The sequence below is a fragment of the Nothobranchius furzeri genome, chromosome 4 (genome assembly GCF_043380555.1).
Source record: "Nothobranchius furzeri strain GRZ-AD chromosome 4, NfurGRZ-RIMD1, whole genome shotgun sequence".
Lineage (NCBI taxonomy): Eukaryota > Metazoa > Chordata > Actinopteri > Cyprinodontiformes > Nothobranchiidae > Nothobranchius > Nothobranchius furzeri.
In genome coordinates, this window is record NC_091744.1 from 5,065,086 (window position 1) to 5,082,502 (window position 17,417).

At 42.6% G+C, this 17,417-nt stretch overlaps 1 protein-coding gene across 4 annotated transcripts in view; it reads right to left on the minus strand.

Annotated features, from left to right (window-relative positions):
• Positions 1 to 14,268, minus strand: part of add3a (adducin 3 (gamma) a) — a 162,745-nt gene extending 148,477 nt beyond the window's left edge. For 3 of the 4 annotated variants that reach the window (XM_070550012.1, XM_070550014.1, XM_070550013.1), the window contains exons 1-2: positions 14,121 to 14,268; positions 12,796 to 12,880 (exon numbers count right to left, since the gene is read on the minus strand). The gene's annotated coding sequence lies outside the window, so the exon portion shown is untranslated. Of the gene's footprint in view, positions 1 to 12,795; positions 13,324 to 14,120 lie in introns of those variants that run through there. The other variant, XM_070550015.1, reaches the window with a different exon arrangement.
• Positions 14,269 to 17,417: the final 3,149 nt, after the last annotated feature.

The following is a 17,417-nucleotide window of genomic DNA, read 5'->3' on the forward strand; positions in this document are numbered from 1 at the left end:
ATTATCAATAAAACCTTGTTGCAGCACTAAAGCAAAAAAATGAGATTTTGCATTAAATATGCAAAATATTTACATATGAATTGTTTTAGAGCCCTTTAATTGGCAGAACCTGATATTAATTTAGTTCTTACAAAAAATGGGTCCCAACATGGTTTGTGTGGCGTTGCCATAGTGTGACGTCATAGGCACAGATCCCCTGTCCTCTTGTTTGGAAATGGAAATATGGTCACCCTACATTAAACAAACTGTCCACCCGGGCTTTTGCGCTGCACAGAGACGCTTCGCTGCCTACGACTGAACGTCAGTTGAGAGTCAGTCTCATGCAGACTGACCAATGAAGAGAGGGTCTCAAGTTAAGACCCTCTCCTCATTGGTCAGTCCACACGAGGTGGGTCAAAGGTTACTCTGGGCGGGTTACGTGTTGTCAGGCATTCAAGTATTGAGTATATTTACTGCATATTACAGTAAAATATTCTGTATGTGACCACATTATGGTGATCCTCGGGTCGTGATGATGGAGCCCTTGAATATTGTTGCCCAGGGTACAACAAAGTGTTAATCTGGCCCTGGTTCCGCCGTCACATTCCCGCAGAAACTGGTTGATCACACCGGGGCCAGACTACTAGCATGTGGTTTTACAACCACAATGTCCTCGGAAGCAAAAACGCTTTTAAAAGGGAGGGAGGAGTCCTAACTGTTGCTGCAGGCGTGTTGTGTGAGAGTGCAGTTATATACTGGTTAATATATTTTTGGGTTCAGTTGCTTTCATGTGGCCTAATGTGAGTCTATTTGGGATCATTGGAATGATCAGCAGCATTTCTTGATGTGACTTTATGGCAGTTGCCCAGGGCATCATCGCAAGGAGGATGGCATTCATTTACTTTTGTTTTATTTGGTATTTTTTCAGTCATTTTTGGAAATAGTGATCAATTTTGATTAATTCACAGCCTATGTTTAATTACATTTAAAATAAATGTCAACAGATGAGATCAAACAAAACAGATGAGAATTGCCCTTAAGCTGTTTAACTTGGACCAAGCATTTTAGGTCACAGATAGATGTAGCTTAGGGTATCTGTCTATACACCTTATAAGACAATTTAGGTGATGGCATGTTGTTTTTCTGCTATTGAACTGTTTTCTAATAATGTTGTGTTAAATAAAGTGAAGGAAGGAGAGAAATAACGTTTCCCTAGCAGTTTTTAAAAATTTCCCAGTGTAATCCGATTAATCGATTAATCGTGTCGAGACCCCATCCGATTAATCGATTATCCAAATAATCGTTTGTTGCAGCCCTATTTCAGACACACCACTTTTGTACCGGAACTTGTCCTTTCGGCTGCGTTCACACAGCAGGGAAAAGTTCCAGATGTCTGACGGCGGTGGGGGGTGGGGGGAGAGAGAATCGGACTCAAGTTAAGAAGAAGAAGAAGAAGAAGAAGAAAATATCATTTCTATAGCGCCACTCAAGATAAAAATCACGAGGCGCTTAAGCATAATTCTGCGCACACGAAGACGCATAAGAGACCTGGATGATGAAGCTCAATGGTTAAGGAATCACTGAAGCAGTGTGAAGCACTCCGTCGCGCGTCTAGGCGGTACCGTAGGAGGCGAGCTGCCGTGGTTTGCCGCATGCTACAGTAGCGGGCTATCTCGGTGCGCACAGCGTCCCCCGGTCCCCTCCTCCTCCCCCTTCCCCTTGTCCGGAACTCTACCTCACCAGTCTGAAGCAGCCACCCTGTCCGTAACAAGTCCAGACCTGTTACTAGGGGCTTCATCCGGATAAATTCCGGAACACGTTATCCGGATGTTTGTATTCAGACACAAAGGTCTTACGGACAGAGTCCGGAACATTTCCGTTTTTCATGGCCTGTCTGAAGGGGGCTCAAGAGAGTCTCTGACTTTGGGAACCAGCTTGTCTGGGGCACAGATGAGGATCTCAGTCTTATCTTCATTCAGCTGTTCCCACCATCCAGGTTTTGATAGTCTAAGCAGGTGTGTAACAGCTGCAGCTTAGACATCTCATGGGGCTTAAAGGAGATGTACAGTTGGATGTCATCTGCATAAAGATGGTAGGAGATTCCTTTGAAGGAGCTCAGGATGTGCTGAAGAGGAAGCAGATAGAGGAAGAAGAGCAGTCCCCAGCACAGAACCTTGTGGGACACCATGGGTAAGGGAGGTGGTGGAGGACCTAAACTTGGAGACGGCCACAGAAAAGGAGCGCTCAGAAAGATAAGACGAGAATCACTCCAGAGCAGTTCCTGATAGGCCTACCCAGTCTCTGAGCCTCTCCAGTAGCAGGTGATGGTCAACAGTGTCAAAAGCTGCTGTCAGGTCCAGCAGACCCACAACAGAACAGTCCCCTGCATCCCTGTGAGTCAGAAGGTCATTAGAGACCCTAAGAAGAGCTGTTTCAGTAGAATGAGCTCTACGAAAACCTGACTGGAAGCTATCATAGATGTTATGTTCATCAAGAGCAGCTGTGAGTTGTTTAGCCACAACCTTGTCCAAGATCTTGGAGATGAACGGAAGTTTAGAGATGGGTCTGAAGCTGCTATGGAGAGAGGGGTCAAGACTTGGTTTTTTAAGAAGCGGGTGGATTACAGCATTCTTAAAGTAAGCAGGGACCTGACCAGAAACCAGAGAAGCATTAATTATAGAGAGCATGCTGGGACCGATGGACTGAAAAGCACTTTTAAATGAAGATGAGGGTAAGATGTCGAGGGGGCATGCAGAGGTCTTCATAGAGTTAACTAGTTTGGTTAACTCAGGCAAAGAAACAGGAGCAAAGCTATCTAGGATGATGGGCCTGGTTGGAGTCGGGAAACGCAGCAATACGGCTGAAGGAGAGAAGCTAGATCTAACCTTATCGACTTTGTCCACAAAGAAAGACAGAAAGTTCTCACAGTCTGCAACAGAGTGGATGGAGGCTGTAGGAGAGGCAGGAGAGACAATGCTGCTGATGGTGTTAAACAGCACCTTGGGGTTCCCTTTGCTCTGGGACACCAGGTTGGAAAAATAGGAAATCCTAGCATCTCTGACTGCAGAGTTAAAGGACGTCAGAAGATCCTTTAGGTGCAGCAGATGGACGTGGAGATGGGTTTCCTTCCACAAGCGCTCAATTTTTCTGCATTGGCGCTTAAGGCTGTGAAGGCTGTCATTAAACCAGGGAGTAGGGTTCACTGCAGGAACTGATCTGGTTCTGACAGGACAGATGTTGTCCAGAATGGAGAGGCAGTGCTCGTTAAACTGAGAAGTTAAGGAATCTGGGTCGTTATCAGAAGAACAGGGTGGATTAAAAGCAGCAGAAAAATTGCTAGATGTGCTCTCATTAAGAAAACGAGAACTAAGCATACGGCGAGCAGGAGGTGGGGATGCAGAAACTGACAAGTTAAAGAAAATGCAATGGTGATCTGAAATATAAACGTCCTCAGGACAAACACTCTCAGCATTTAGACCCAGGTTAAAAACAAGGTCCAGAGTGTGCCCCCTGGTGTGTGTGTGGGGCCAGAAACATGCTGGGTTAAGCTTGGTTTATGCTTGACGCATTCACTTTCCGCATGGTGATGCGGCTTGCGGATGGAACACGCTTCACAACTCGCAGCGTTTATGGTTCGTGCGGCTCGTCTCTGCGGTGAGCCAATATTCTCCCAAACTGAATGGGGCAGCATGGAGCTCTACAGCATGCATCCAACACTACACCATAGTAGAAGTAAAAATGACTGTTTACAACATGGCATTTCAGCATTTTTAACAGCGTCCTCGTCTTTTCTGTCAGTGCGAGTTATTTCTCTCCAAGAATTATTAACAACATGTTGATCACGGTGATCTTTGAGAGCTGAATCATACAAATGTCTGTATTTACGAACCTCTGCCATACTAGTTCTTGCCGGTCTGCCATGTTTTTCCGCGTCCGACCGTCCGCGTGGTTAGAAATTTTCCTAGGTGCGCGTTGCGTAAATTTTGGGCCGTGCGGAGACGCGGTGGAGGGGCGTGGTTGTTAAAATGACGTAATTTCGCCGCGCAGAGCCGTGCGGACCTCGCACACGTGTCAAGCATAAACCAACCTTAAAGCTGAAGGAGTCCATAAGGCTGGAGAAATTCATGGCTAAGTGATCAGAGGGATCATCAACGTTGATGTTAAAGTCAACCACAATCACCAGTCTGGACAGCTTCACAGTGGAGGATAGAAAGTCACTAAATTCCTGAAGGAAAGAACCATTTGGACCAGGTGGACGATAGACCACAGCACAGTAGAACGGGTCCTTACGCCCGACTTTAATCAGCTGCAGTTCAAAGAAAGCAAAGTGACCAGAGGTTGTAGAGCTACATGGAAGATGGTCTCTAAAAACAACAGCTAGGCCTCCACCACGACCAGAACCCTGGGGCTGGCTAAGAAAAGAATAACCACTCGGGTAGAGTTTAATCAGACCAGAATAATCAGATGTTTGCTGCCAAACTTCAGTCAGAAACAGAAAATCCAGGTTTTTAGAGAGAATTAAATCATTGAGCAGGAAGGACTTATTGCTAACAGAGCGGGTATTTAATAGAGCCATGCTGAGTGAGGTGGAGGAATCAGAAACTACAGAAACAGCTGGAGTAGGTGGACGTAAATTAGCAGGGTTAGATCCACGGTGTTTATAAAAACCACTTATGGAGGGAACAGGAGGAGAAACCACTGAGGAATGAGGATAAACCGACCATAAAAAACTTGGACAGAGAAACCGTGGAGCAACGCGGCCAAGCGGGAATGCGGAAGTGGCGCTCAAGTTGCCATCAAAGGACAAGAAGCTAGAAGATCACGCCGATGTTTACTAGATAAACCACGCTTTAAGAGAAGTCTTGGACTCCTGCTCGTTTACCTCTTTTCCTCCGACGTTTTCCCGGGACTGCATAAACATCGCTGGAGGTGCCATGGTTGGCTCCGGGCCGGTGAGCCACTAGGATAAACAAACAGGGAGGTACGTCCTCGATGCATCTTGGGCGATCGTGAACGAACGGAAGGACAAAAGAGTGTGGCGATCATAGGAGATGGTAGGAGGGACACTACTGAAGAGGATCGCAGACAGGAGCAAGGTGGAAAAGAGGAGGTTAGTGGAGAAAAGTTTGAAAAACTGGCCGGTGACTGCGGCTAAGCCAAGCACAGGCGCCATCATGTTACCGACCGGGAGCTCATAGGGCTGGGCAGGCGCACAGATAGGGTGGGGGACGGGGGGGGGATCTGTCCCCCCAGATTCAGATCGACCCCGATCCCCCCCCCCCCCCCCCCCCAACTAATGCCAGAGAGAAAACAAAATCTGAGGTTAAGCGCTTGAAGCTCCTTTTTCCAATTACACTGAATGCAGCATGACGTAAACAAACACTGACTCCAGAGGCGCCAAAGTGGTTGCTGCTAGGATCCAGGATGAAGCAAAAAAGGCAAGAAACGATTACTGTGTATTTAAAAAAGACCAACAGTGTAAGTAGGTGGGACCGATCTGTCCGTTTATGCATGTTGGTTATAGTTTCAGTACATTGTTGTCAGTGTTGGGACTTACTCGTTAAAAGCACCAAAACCTCATTGCTGACTTTAACAAGTCTCATCTACAAATATGATCCCTCATGAAGTTACTACTTTACATTATAAGATAGTGGAGATGTGTAACCTTCAGGCTGAGCAAAGTTTTGGAGTTTTTTGAGCTTGAAAAACGCCTCCCGCCTAGAGGCTCCCAGTCGGGGAGAGGAGGAGGTGCGCGCAACATGAAGAGCACAAATATTAGATAAAATGCATAATTGCCGGCAGGTCTGGTCTTTGCTGACTGATTACTTTGTCTAGTAATGACTGACTCCGACTATGAAGCAGAATATTGACTCTGATGAAGAATATCACTCATCCAGCCGGGACGATTGACGCTGCTGCAGCATCAGACAGCTGGTGCTGCACGAGAGGTGTGTGGAGTTTACAAGCTCCAAACGTTGGGTTTGATGTTTATTTAACCTTCTTTGGGATGTAATGGATGTAGAAATGATGGTAAAACACCTCAAACGTGACAGACGTAGCGACAATGTAAAAAAAAAAAAGCCATAAAAAGAGGCAGATGCCGATGCGTTACATATGGAAGTCAAAGTGTGCCACATAATCATAAAAAAAGTAAAATATAAAATTTAAAATGACATTTACATATTTAAATATAAATAAATACTTTCAAAATATAATGAAATTTTCTAAATTACGTAAAAATAAGAAGGAACATCTGTTGGTCAGGCTGAAAAGTTTGGGAACTACTGCTCTAAGTGATAAGTGAATTTCGTTTTTAAAATAAATTTTATGTGCAGTTTTTTTAGGGTTTTTATGTGTTCTGTAAAGATTGGTATGCTGAAAATTATTTAATGTTTTGCATAAAGCATGAGGTTTTGGTTAGTAATTGATTGGGAGAATAACAAATGACTGAATGAAATACTGGGGCGCCTCTGTCAGTGAGCTGTGGCTACATCGTAGCTTATTACCATCAGTGTGTGAATGTGTGTGAATGGATGAATGATACACAGTAGTGTAAAGCGCTTTGGAGTCCTTACTCTGAGAGGTGCTATACAAGTGCGGATCATTTATTGTTCATAGTGTTGATCAGGCAGAGCTTTGTTGCCAGCGTTCCACTGCATAATGGCTTCAAACACTTATATAAAAGTGTTAGTTTTTACGTAAACCATTGGATGACATTATACAAACTGACTGAGCTCTAGTTAAGGCGCTTGCAATAGTTTGTGTGTGTGTGTGTGTGTGTGTGTGTGTGTGTGTGTGTGTGTGTGTGTGTGTGTGTGTGTGTGTGTGTGTGTGTGTGTGTGTGTGTGTTTGTGTTTGGGGGAGGGGACATTGGACCTTTGTCCCCCCCCAGTTTGAAAATCCTATCTGCGCCCCTGGGGCTGGGCGATATTGCCTAAAATGAACATCACAATATATTGAGGATTTCACCTCGATAAAGATAAATGGAAGATGACAGCAGGTATGCGGAGAAACAAAAGCTGTCCACTAGATGGGGCTGTCACGTGTATTATGTCGAGTCACAATTTTACGTGCCAACCTACACACATATCTTTTAATTTTTTTATTATCAAATTTATTGACATGGGAAAAACTATCTCGATAAGATTCAGAAATTTCGATAACGATAAATCTTCAATTTATTGCCAAGCGCTAAGAGATCACATTGCGCTTTGTTTCGGGTCAGCGCCCCACTACGACGAGCCTACCCATTACAACCATTTGTCAGTTTTAATTGAAAACCCCCCAAACTGTGAAGAGCAGAGTCGAGTCGGGCCGAGTTGAGCTGTGCCGAACAGTGGAAATGCTCCAATGAAGAGTGTTGATGAATGAAAAAGCTTTTTTTTTATTTGTTTTCCAATGTTTGTGTCATGCACCAGTTTTTAAAGGGTTAATGAACTTCTTTTTTTTTTCGTGTCCTGTCTGGCTGTGAAGCAAACAGAATAGATGTATGAATACTGGTCACAAGCCTTACAGATTTACTCTCAGGTGGGGCATCAAAGCTTCTGCTTTTAATGTCACGCCTGCTACTTAAAACTTTATTGTAATTTTTTTTAATGCTTGTAATTCCAACCAGACACGGAGACAGAGGTGAAAGAGAAAGGAAGAGACAAAAGGAAGGGGGGGGGGGGGGGGGGTCCACAAAAATAAACAATCAATGATGAACAACAGTCTGCTTCTAGACCTGCAGAAGGAGAAAAAAAGAAACAAAGAAAAGGGAAATACAATAAAACTGGAGCAAACTATCACTGCGTCAACCTGATGAGGAAATATAAAATCAACATTGTTTTACTGAACAATCACAATAATAAATCACAGTGCATTAAGTAGGGCTGTAGCGAAGCCTCGATGACATAGACGGCTCGATTCTAAAAATTTGTCGACGTCAGATCCGGTAGTCGACGCACCGCGCTCACTTGTTGCATCCCCATGAGTTTGTAAATAGATGTGGAATCTGCCTGTTTTTCCTCTAGTTCGCCCTCTTCTCTGCCTTCACTCACATCTCCGCCAAATACCGAAGACCCGGAACAACGTCCGTCCGCTACTAGATTTCTTTCCTGTTTTGCCCGCCTTCGTCTCCCAGCAACGGACAACAACTTCCGGGGTCAGATGCGCTGCTTCGTGTCTATCGCAGATGTAGAAAATCACCAGGAGCGTTTCTCCCTTCATAAAGGAGCTTCTTTCAGACATTAGGAGTGCTGTTTTGGTGGTAGCAGTCTCTCCTCCATACTGGTCTGTCTGATGGGTGTTTTTGGTTTATTTAAACTTGGTAACTTGAACTTAACGTTGGTAAAGATACTGTTAGCATTTTCGCTAACAGCTTCTAGCGTTTGGATAAGCTGTAATGTTTTGGTCTAGAGTACATGTTTTTTGTGGTGTAGATCTCCCTTTTATTACATTTAGTGTTGTGGGTTTTCGGTTTAGTTTAAAATATCACCTTGAGTTTGGTTTAACCACCCGGTTTAGAGTTTGGACCTTTGGAGATCCTTATTTTGGTCCAGAACCCAGTAATCTTTGCCCAGTGGGACATCCCTACTTATTTGTACTTTTGTTTTAATTCCCCACAGGCAGAATTAGTTTTATTATTCCCAACCTGTGGATGGAAAGATTTATTTTTTTTGTAGTTGTGAATAAACCTGATCATCATTTTAACTTTTAAATCCCGTTATTGTCCCTTCCTTTTTGCACACGAGCCAAACTCCCCAGGAAGGATCACACCACTCGCCTCACGCACATAAGTGACCAAAACAAAGCAGCATGGAGACACTGTCTCCAACCACCTCTCAGGCAGCAGCCTGCACTCCCAAGTTCTACACGTCACCAGAACATAACCAACCAACACAATAAAAGCAGTGTTATACAAAATGGAAGGCCTGTAGTGTTTATTCTCTTACAGTAACAATTTATCAATTTTTTTGAGGAATTTATTAAGAGATTTTTTGGTTTTTATTAACTGTGCAACAGAAAAATAATCATTAGATTAATTGTCTAAATAGTCATTAGAATAGACGACTATTCAATAAAATAATTGTCAGAATAATCGTTTTAAAAATAATCGTTTACCCCCAGCCCTAGCATTAAGTGCCAACCACAGCCTTAAGACATGTGTTGAACATGCCCAAGTCCATTCTTATGAGAGCACCATGTGAGCACCAGTGTGCGTAGGGTTAGGGCTAGGGCACTTGTATATGTAAGGTTTCTCTATAGGAGCATCCAATAGAGAGTGTGAGGGGCCACAGATCTGCCCCCCAAAGATGCGTAGGAGATGGAAGGAGCTCCAAGTCCCAGAGATCCAGGAGCTGCCCCAAAGTGCAGGGACCCCAGGGAGACTGCGACCAGAAATGCCCCTGACCCCTCTCGAGAGGCGCAGATGATTGCCCCGGGGGGCCACAACCAGCAGCCGGCAGAGTCCCGGGGGATATCAGCGGCCCACCTGCAGCCCCCCACCCCCGAGCCGGCCGAGCCCAGAACCCAGCGACCCCGGGACCCAAGGGCAACCAGCCCCGCCAGGGACCCAACAGAGCCCAGGGACTCAGATCCCACCAGGCAGCCACCGGGATTAATCAGGCAGACGCCAAAAATCTTAAACCCCCTGACCCGGGAGCCACCAACACTCAGGCAGACCAAGGCACCACACTCCACACCTAGTGTGGCAGGGGGAGGGGAGGCGAAGATGTATAGCAGCAAAAAAAAGTCCCAGGAGAAGGGAGGAGTCACAGGCCCCACCTGACATATACAGTCATACACAAACACAGTCACACACTCCCTCCCTCATGCTCACAAATACACATACAACCTAAGACGTACAAAAATCAACTCCAGACACCCACTCATGCTCCCCATACATGCCCTATTCACTCTGGTCCCGGTACTGCTGCACAAGGGTACAACCATCGCCAGTTCCCAGAGTTCGACCCTTTCTACTGGGATGCTAGATCCACCTCCCATTTTTCAATAGGGATTGCTATTCGAGGTTAATGAACTTCTAAAAGCCATGAGAAAAGTTTTAAACACGAAATTTAAAGTCGTCTTTTTTCTGACTGCAGGCTGATTTGGTGATAAAACGTCCCTCTGACGTTTGCCACCTGGTCTCTGTAAATGTAAAGGGACACATATATAGCTAGGCCATTAGGTTCAATTGTATCTGGCTCAGAAGGTCTCAACACTGTCAGATCAAACCCTTACCTTCTCCTGAAAATGTGCCAGGTGAACAAAAAGCCCAAGCTAAGACAAGAATCCTAAGTAATAAAAAGGAGAGACTTGTTTGCCCAACAAAGGGAAAAGCAAGGCTTTATCAGATTGCAAGTGTGCAGGGAGAGTGAAGCCACATGTTTTTGATAAGTCCTCTAACAGAGAAGGGTGAGGTAATGATGAAGTCATCTGTGTCCTCTGGACAGGTTCAGATTCACTTGGTTGGGCGTATTTTAAAAAGCTTCAGGCTCACAAAGTTGCACGTGCTTTTTACTTGAATTCTAAATAAAAAGGCAAAGGATCTTTCATTCATGGCATAGGCTTTCCATCAAATCTGACTGGATCAAAGGTGTTCATCAAACTGGAGCGCAATAGTCAGCTGCAACCAATCTGATCAAGTAACTAAAGCCAGTTGGAAACTTAATGCTGAATCCATTTGAGAGGAAAGTGAAAACACTGACACTGGCCGAGTTTCCAGTCAAATGAAAAAAAGGGTGGTCCGGTCTGAAAAAGGGTGGTGTCTGAAAAGGGACATAAGAAGACAGAGATTTAGATGGGAGCTGTTTTTCTGGGTGGATTGATTTCTTCTTTTGAGTTTTATACCAAGATAACAAAAAAAAAACCCACAACTACTGATTTAAAGGATATACCCTTTAAAGAGTTTTTCAGCTAAACCATAAAAGTTGTTCTTTTTTTTTTGTCACTCAACTGACCTGTGGTACAACAACCAGAAACTCCCTGTCTCCCTGGAGACTGGAGCAAAGATAAAGATACTTAAAAACACACACAAAACAAAAAGAGGTTTACATGAAGTTGGATGGATCTCCTCTGACTTTGGCTCTTGGGTAAATCTCTGACTTACAGGAACTCCCTGAGTTGGTGAAGGGCCACATCTGCCCGAGCGAACAGGAGTAAACAGCCCAGGATCTCACGTCCATCTGGTAGACATCTTTTTACAAAGAGCTCACCATAACATAATGAAGCCTTGTCTAACTATCAACATTTTCACAGCCTTTTTTGTGAGTTTGGGGATCTAAGCTTTGGTGTGGAAATGGATATCCTCTGAGAGCCATTACAGATTGAGAAATATCTCTAATAACCAAAGTGCAGAAGATGTGGGAGCTTTGTGTTTTAGGAAAGCATGAGAAAGGTTGGATTGGGAAGGGGAGGGGAGGATATCTGTCATATTTCTGCAGGAATAGCGTATTCTACAGTTGACGTCACCATGCAAGTGCTGTTGGGTGTTAATGTTAGGTAAACTGCATTCACCCACTGAAAATACACGGACAAAGCACATGGTTGTCCATAAAAACAACCTGACAGACACCATATTTAAACATCAATGCCCAAGTTCTTTTTTTTTACTCTTAGGTAGGGCTACACAATATATCGAAAAATTATCGTCATCGCGATAACAGGACGTGCGATAGGCCCATCGCAAAGCACGTCAAAAACGGCGATAAATGTTTGGTTCAAACATTTCCATCCGTGTCATACATCAACTTTTTGTAAACCAGCTCTGTTTTTTACGCGGAAGTATTATTTGACCAATCAAATGTAGCCCTTCTGATATGCGGCCAATCAGATGGGTCCGTTCACGTAATACGCCCGCCCCCTACGTAGACCCTTACCCCAAAATTTCCACTATCTCCACTCCGCCCCCGCTTTCCGCTGCCACTCGCTTCCCTTGTTCATCATGCTGGCTCAGATTAACGAACGCACTTTGAATCAGCGCTGCTTTAAACGTGAACGTGAGTCCGCTCGGTGTCGTTAAGCAGCTGTTAGTAACCGGGCTGACTCCGACACGTGCCGGTGAACCAACCCACCGTTAGCCCCAGGCTCCGGTTAGCTTCCAGCTAAAAGGCTACAGCACTCTCCTCCCAGTCCCACCCTGCTAAAGAGGGCCTGGAAAAGTTCCCCCACACATCAAAGTGATTTTCCCTTTATGAGCTTTTATAACCTTGTTAATCAGGATAGTTGATTTGCTGCTGCACATAAACTGTCAGTCAGAAGCTCTGCTAGCCGGTTATCTTAAGAGGAGCTAGTTCAGTTAGTTAGCTTGTTATCAGAATCATAGTAGCAGTTTCATCATCTGAGCTGCTTTTTAAGATCCAGGTAAACTTGTTCAATTTGGGGATAAAAACAAACGTTTTCACATCAACACTGCATACTTTAGTATTTGTTCATTTATCGTAATATCGATATTGCAATATTAAGCACTGTAATCGAATATCGCAGGTTTTCCTAATATCGTGCAGCCCTACTCTTAGGTTATTATTTGTGTTAATATTTTTACATACTACCCACCTCTGTCTTGTCAAAAGCCTTTTTTGTCCTTGTTTGGATGCTTGGCCGAGACGTGCAGCTGGACTTTATATTTACACCACTGCCCCCTGGCTAACTCCACATCTGAGATCATTGCTAGTATTGGCTCGTTATTTTCGGATGTAGAACCTTCCCCACTGGCAAACTGGTATGGAATAAATATACGTGCAAACCTTGTTCTGCTCCACACTGATAATCCCCTCTTCCAACTAGCTTGGCCCGTTTCCCTTTCCAGCTGTTTCAAGTGGTCGAGGACCTTACCTCCTTCTGTCATCCAATCTGGGTATCTAGAATCGGATTAGCACCTCCCACAACAGCGGCGCTTCCTTCCTTCCTGTTTGAACATCTTTAGGAAAGAAAAATACTATTTTGAGACAAGCAGAGTGACTTAGATCCCATAGGCACCCATGCAAAAAACATGTTTGCTTGTCAAGAGCTACATCCCACAATGCATTGCAACGTTGCGTCACATTACAGTTTAACTACTGTAGAATTCACTAGTGTAGACAATCACAGATTTATTTTTTCTAAGCATCTTTCCCCAAACACATTCACATTTTTCCCCAAACAGTCTAAGATGATCTTATACGATCACATAAACAGGTGATGGTGCTTTAAAACCTTCTAGGAATCACTTTTACTCTTCTACCACAGAGCCACATGGGTAAAAAAAAAACAGCTTTGACCAATCTGGGGAGATATCTTAATGCTAAATAATCCATGTCTGCTTTTTAAAAACATGGCAGATTGTGTTGTAAATTGTATTTTTCAAAACAGCCTGTGTTGCTCTGTCACTTATTCCCATCTCAACGCTGCTGTTCCGACTGTCAGATTTCCCAATAACCAGCAGATGGTATGTCAAAAACAGATTTTTTGACAATGTGATAACAACCCTAAGAATGAAATAAATAAACGATCAGATAAACCCATGACTGGTTTTCAGTATGTGTTGGTTAATTCTATCTTTCTTAAATTGGTCATGTTTTAGTTGATTTATTTCTGAAAGTTGTCTGTTTTAAAAAGTATTTTTTTAAGTATGTTGCATTAAGTTTGTAAGAATCTCCCCGTTACGGGAGATATGTTACATAACTGTAAGTAACCTTAACCTCTTTAGGCAGCAGCAAAACAAAGAAAGTCTCAAATATCCTGCATGACAAGAATGAGCAACCATTCACTAAACTCGTTTATAAATAGCCTTACGAAGAAACTTCACTGCACCGAAATGTTGTAAGTTCTTGTTAAGGGTTACAAAGGCCACTTGAACCAAGATTGTGAGTAAAATATTTTGACCGAATAATCGATTTAATAAATGTAAATAAATAACTCGTCATTTTAAGAAAACACACAATAATACAAAATCGTTTCTATAACACTAAATAAAACCTAACAAGAGCATGTGGTATAAAATAAATAATAACGTTTAGTAAATGTAACCTGACATAACCGCTCCATAATAAAAGTAATATTACACAAAGCTGAATAGAACACAACCAATGGTTGTAAAACAGCAACGTCGGCCTATAAATTCATAAATGCAAACGGCCATTTGTTGCGTATCGCATAAGTAAACGGACTATAGTGAGTACCTGTTTTAAAGAAACTCCGCTTGGATCCAGCCAGCAGCCACGCACTTCTTCCTCGGACATTCTTTTTATTTCGAAATCGGTTTTGGTTCCGGTCAAACACAGCCCGTGTCCGACAGCCTTCACCGATCTTCAAACAACTACAAAGTAAGTCAGCCCAAAGCCAGGAGCAAATGCAGCTAGCTTATATGCCTTACAGATCTAACATGCAAGCTAACGCGGAAACGCCGGATCACAATATGGCAGGAAGTCAGACTGCCGTTCACCAACAACAAAAGAGCAGTTTTTGGCAAATTCCTCGCCTAAATCTGAGCACACGTGATTCAAGCGGTCATGTGAATTTTTCCAAGTTTTTCCTGATTTAGGGGAACACACCGTTGAGAATTAAAGCATTTATGGAGCGATTTAAACATTATTAATATTCTGTGCATGAATACTAAGATGTGATTTAAAAATAGATAATAAATCAATAGCAAATCACTATCATAAGTCCAACTTGTGCATAGCACTTCCTATAACTAGTTTAATGTAAGTTATTTTTATTATGGATTAATTATAAGATTTTCATTTACCTTTATTTCCTCTGGAAAATGATCATATACATCATTTCAGTTATTTACTATCGCCATCTAGTGGACAATACAATATGTTGAATCAATTCATTGTGGAAATGTATTTATTTATTTTTAAACAAGATCAGTACTGAAACCCTTGGTGTCATCAAAGAGCTGCAGAGATCTCATAACCTAGTGAACTAGACCAAATTCTTGCTTTGCAAAGTTTGGTCTAGCAACGTTCCACTGGAACCTCTGCACCCCCAACAGCATTCTGGCTGGCCAATCACAGCTCTCTAGAGGGGTTTCAAACACATGGAGATTTTGTGTAGAATGAAAATTATTAAAGCTGAATTTACGTTATTGTGTACACACAACACACACAGTAAGCTTAAGAATCATGAATTACATTTTTTAGTAAAAATATCTAAAAAAAAACACCTCTGTTTGGATCACTTAGATCAGGGGTCCTCAATGAAATTTGTTCAAGGGTTGGAGATTATTCCAGAAGACACCAAGGCCAGATGCTCTTCTAAAATTAATTATTATTGTATCTTAATTTATTAATATAGAATAGAATAGAATAGAATAGAATAGAATAGAATAGAATAGACTTTAGTGATCCCACATTGTGGAAATTAATTTCTTACAACAGATCAGGAGAATAATTAGAGGAGGACAGTTGGGGGGGGGGGGGGGGGGGATCCAAAGGCTCACTGATTTAGGCCATACATTTTATGTATATGTGAAAAAATATATATAAACTATTTTTATAGCAGAGGTTATGTATTTAACATTGATAGCCTCTATCCATTTTGGCCTTATCCTAATAACGACTTCATTGACATTGACAGAGCATTGGTTTTCAGGTTAGGGTATTCTTTCAAATGTTTTTATTACTTGAAACATTTCTCATTTACCTACTTGTTCTTTTTAAATTTATTTTTACAAGTTGTTGGTTTAAAATCAGTTTTGCAGTGCAGTGCTATGTAAAGAGAGCTGATGAAAATGCACGACAAAAAGCCCCTTGTTCATCTAAATGTTTTAATACATTTGATACTGAACACCATCAAACAGCTAAACAACTTTAGAACAAATTCAAATCTTTTCATTCTCATTAATGCCGAAAACAAAAAAGTTATCATGTTTGAGGAAGAAGTAAGTTTCCATATTTACCTGCAACCACTCACCCTTCATTGTATTTCAGTCAGCTTATCAGAACACCCAAAGAGGAAAACACTTGATATTTTACTTCTCACATTTCATGACTAATATGTTTTGCCATTTTTGGGAGAAATCTTTATCTGTGTATCGATTTAAACGTGGCAAATCTGGCTAGACTTCATACTAGACTTCCATGAGACCAGAGCCTTTTGGAGCACCTGAAAGCACACAGATGAAACTGCTAACTAGATAAGAAAATTTGAAACCATTGTCTGTGCCATTCAGCCATTTGGTCATTCCAATGGGGTTGGCCTTTAGCTTGATAGCAAACAATAAAAAAGGTGTTCTGAAATCAAACATTTCTCTAATTTATGTCAAAGAACTAAAGTAAATAACTGTCCTTATAAGTTGATGTTAGGATTAGCATTTTATATTCAGGATGAATGGAAACATGTTTTGAAAAACATGTATGAATTCATCATTGTTCATTTACACACTGACTGGCCCCCTTCAATAAAAACAGCCACCAATTGTCCGGATGTGGCTGATGCAGGTGTGGAGATGATGTTGCTCACTCCCTGAACCACTCTTTCACAATGTAAGCTTGATGAATCCTTGCATTGTCATCATTGTATGGAGCCGCACAACCAGAGAGGATAAAAACAACCTTCAATAACTTAGACCGGACCAACTGCAGCAATCCCAGATCACTGACCATCCCACAGACTTGTACAGTACTTTGAGAGGGTCCACCTGGACTCACCAGACCTCCTTTCATTGCAGAGTTCAATCTTTATACTCACTTGAAAATGTGTGGCTACCTAGATAATCAGTCCCAATCTCTTGAATTCCCTTTTTCACTGTTCTACTTTTGTTTTTCTTCTTGTGGCAGGGTGGAGAAACGAGGGCCCGGGTGGGATTCGATCCCCAGACTCCCGGGTGAGAGTCATGTGCGCTAAACAGTCAGCCAAAGGGACATCCCCTTGGCCAAGTAGCCATGGCGCATGATCAATCGGGACACTGTGACAGGACGCTCACACTGTCACATTCTGTTAGATTTCACCAAATGTTTAAGTGATTACTGATCATGATCATTCAGGATGTATTCTGATCACATTTTGTCCTTGAAGACAATGGTTCCCCATTTTCCTTCCTGATTTTAGTGGTGTTGGACATTTATTAACCTGTTTTAGTCATTTCTGCTGTCCCCTTAGCTGTTCTCTCTGATTGATGCGTGCCAGTGAGGGTAAAATATTAACATCTTTTCTCGTGGTTGTTAAAGATTAAACAACGTTTTGTCAGACATATTTATTTAGTAAATGCCCATTTGGAATTTTTGTACCTCTTTGCTGTGAAATCCAGGCAGTGGCTTGCTTTTGGCCAGGCAGGGTATGTGTTGGAGAGGGTGAAGCATTGTTGAGATAGACATGAATACATAGATGCCTCACTAGGTACTGGAGAGCGTGACAGCATCATTGCCATATTGGATGGGTTCCTCACTCTCAAAAACCCAACTGGAGTCAACGCAGAGTGGGCAACTATGTGGGACTTTTCTAGCCTACCTGTTAGGATTTTATATTTT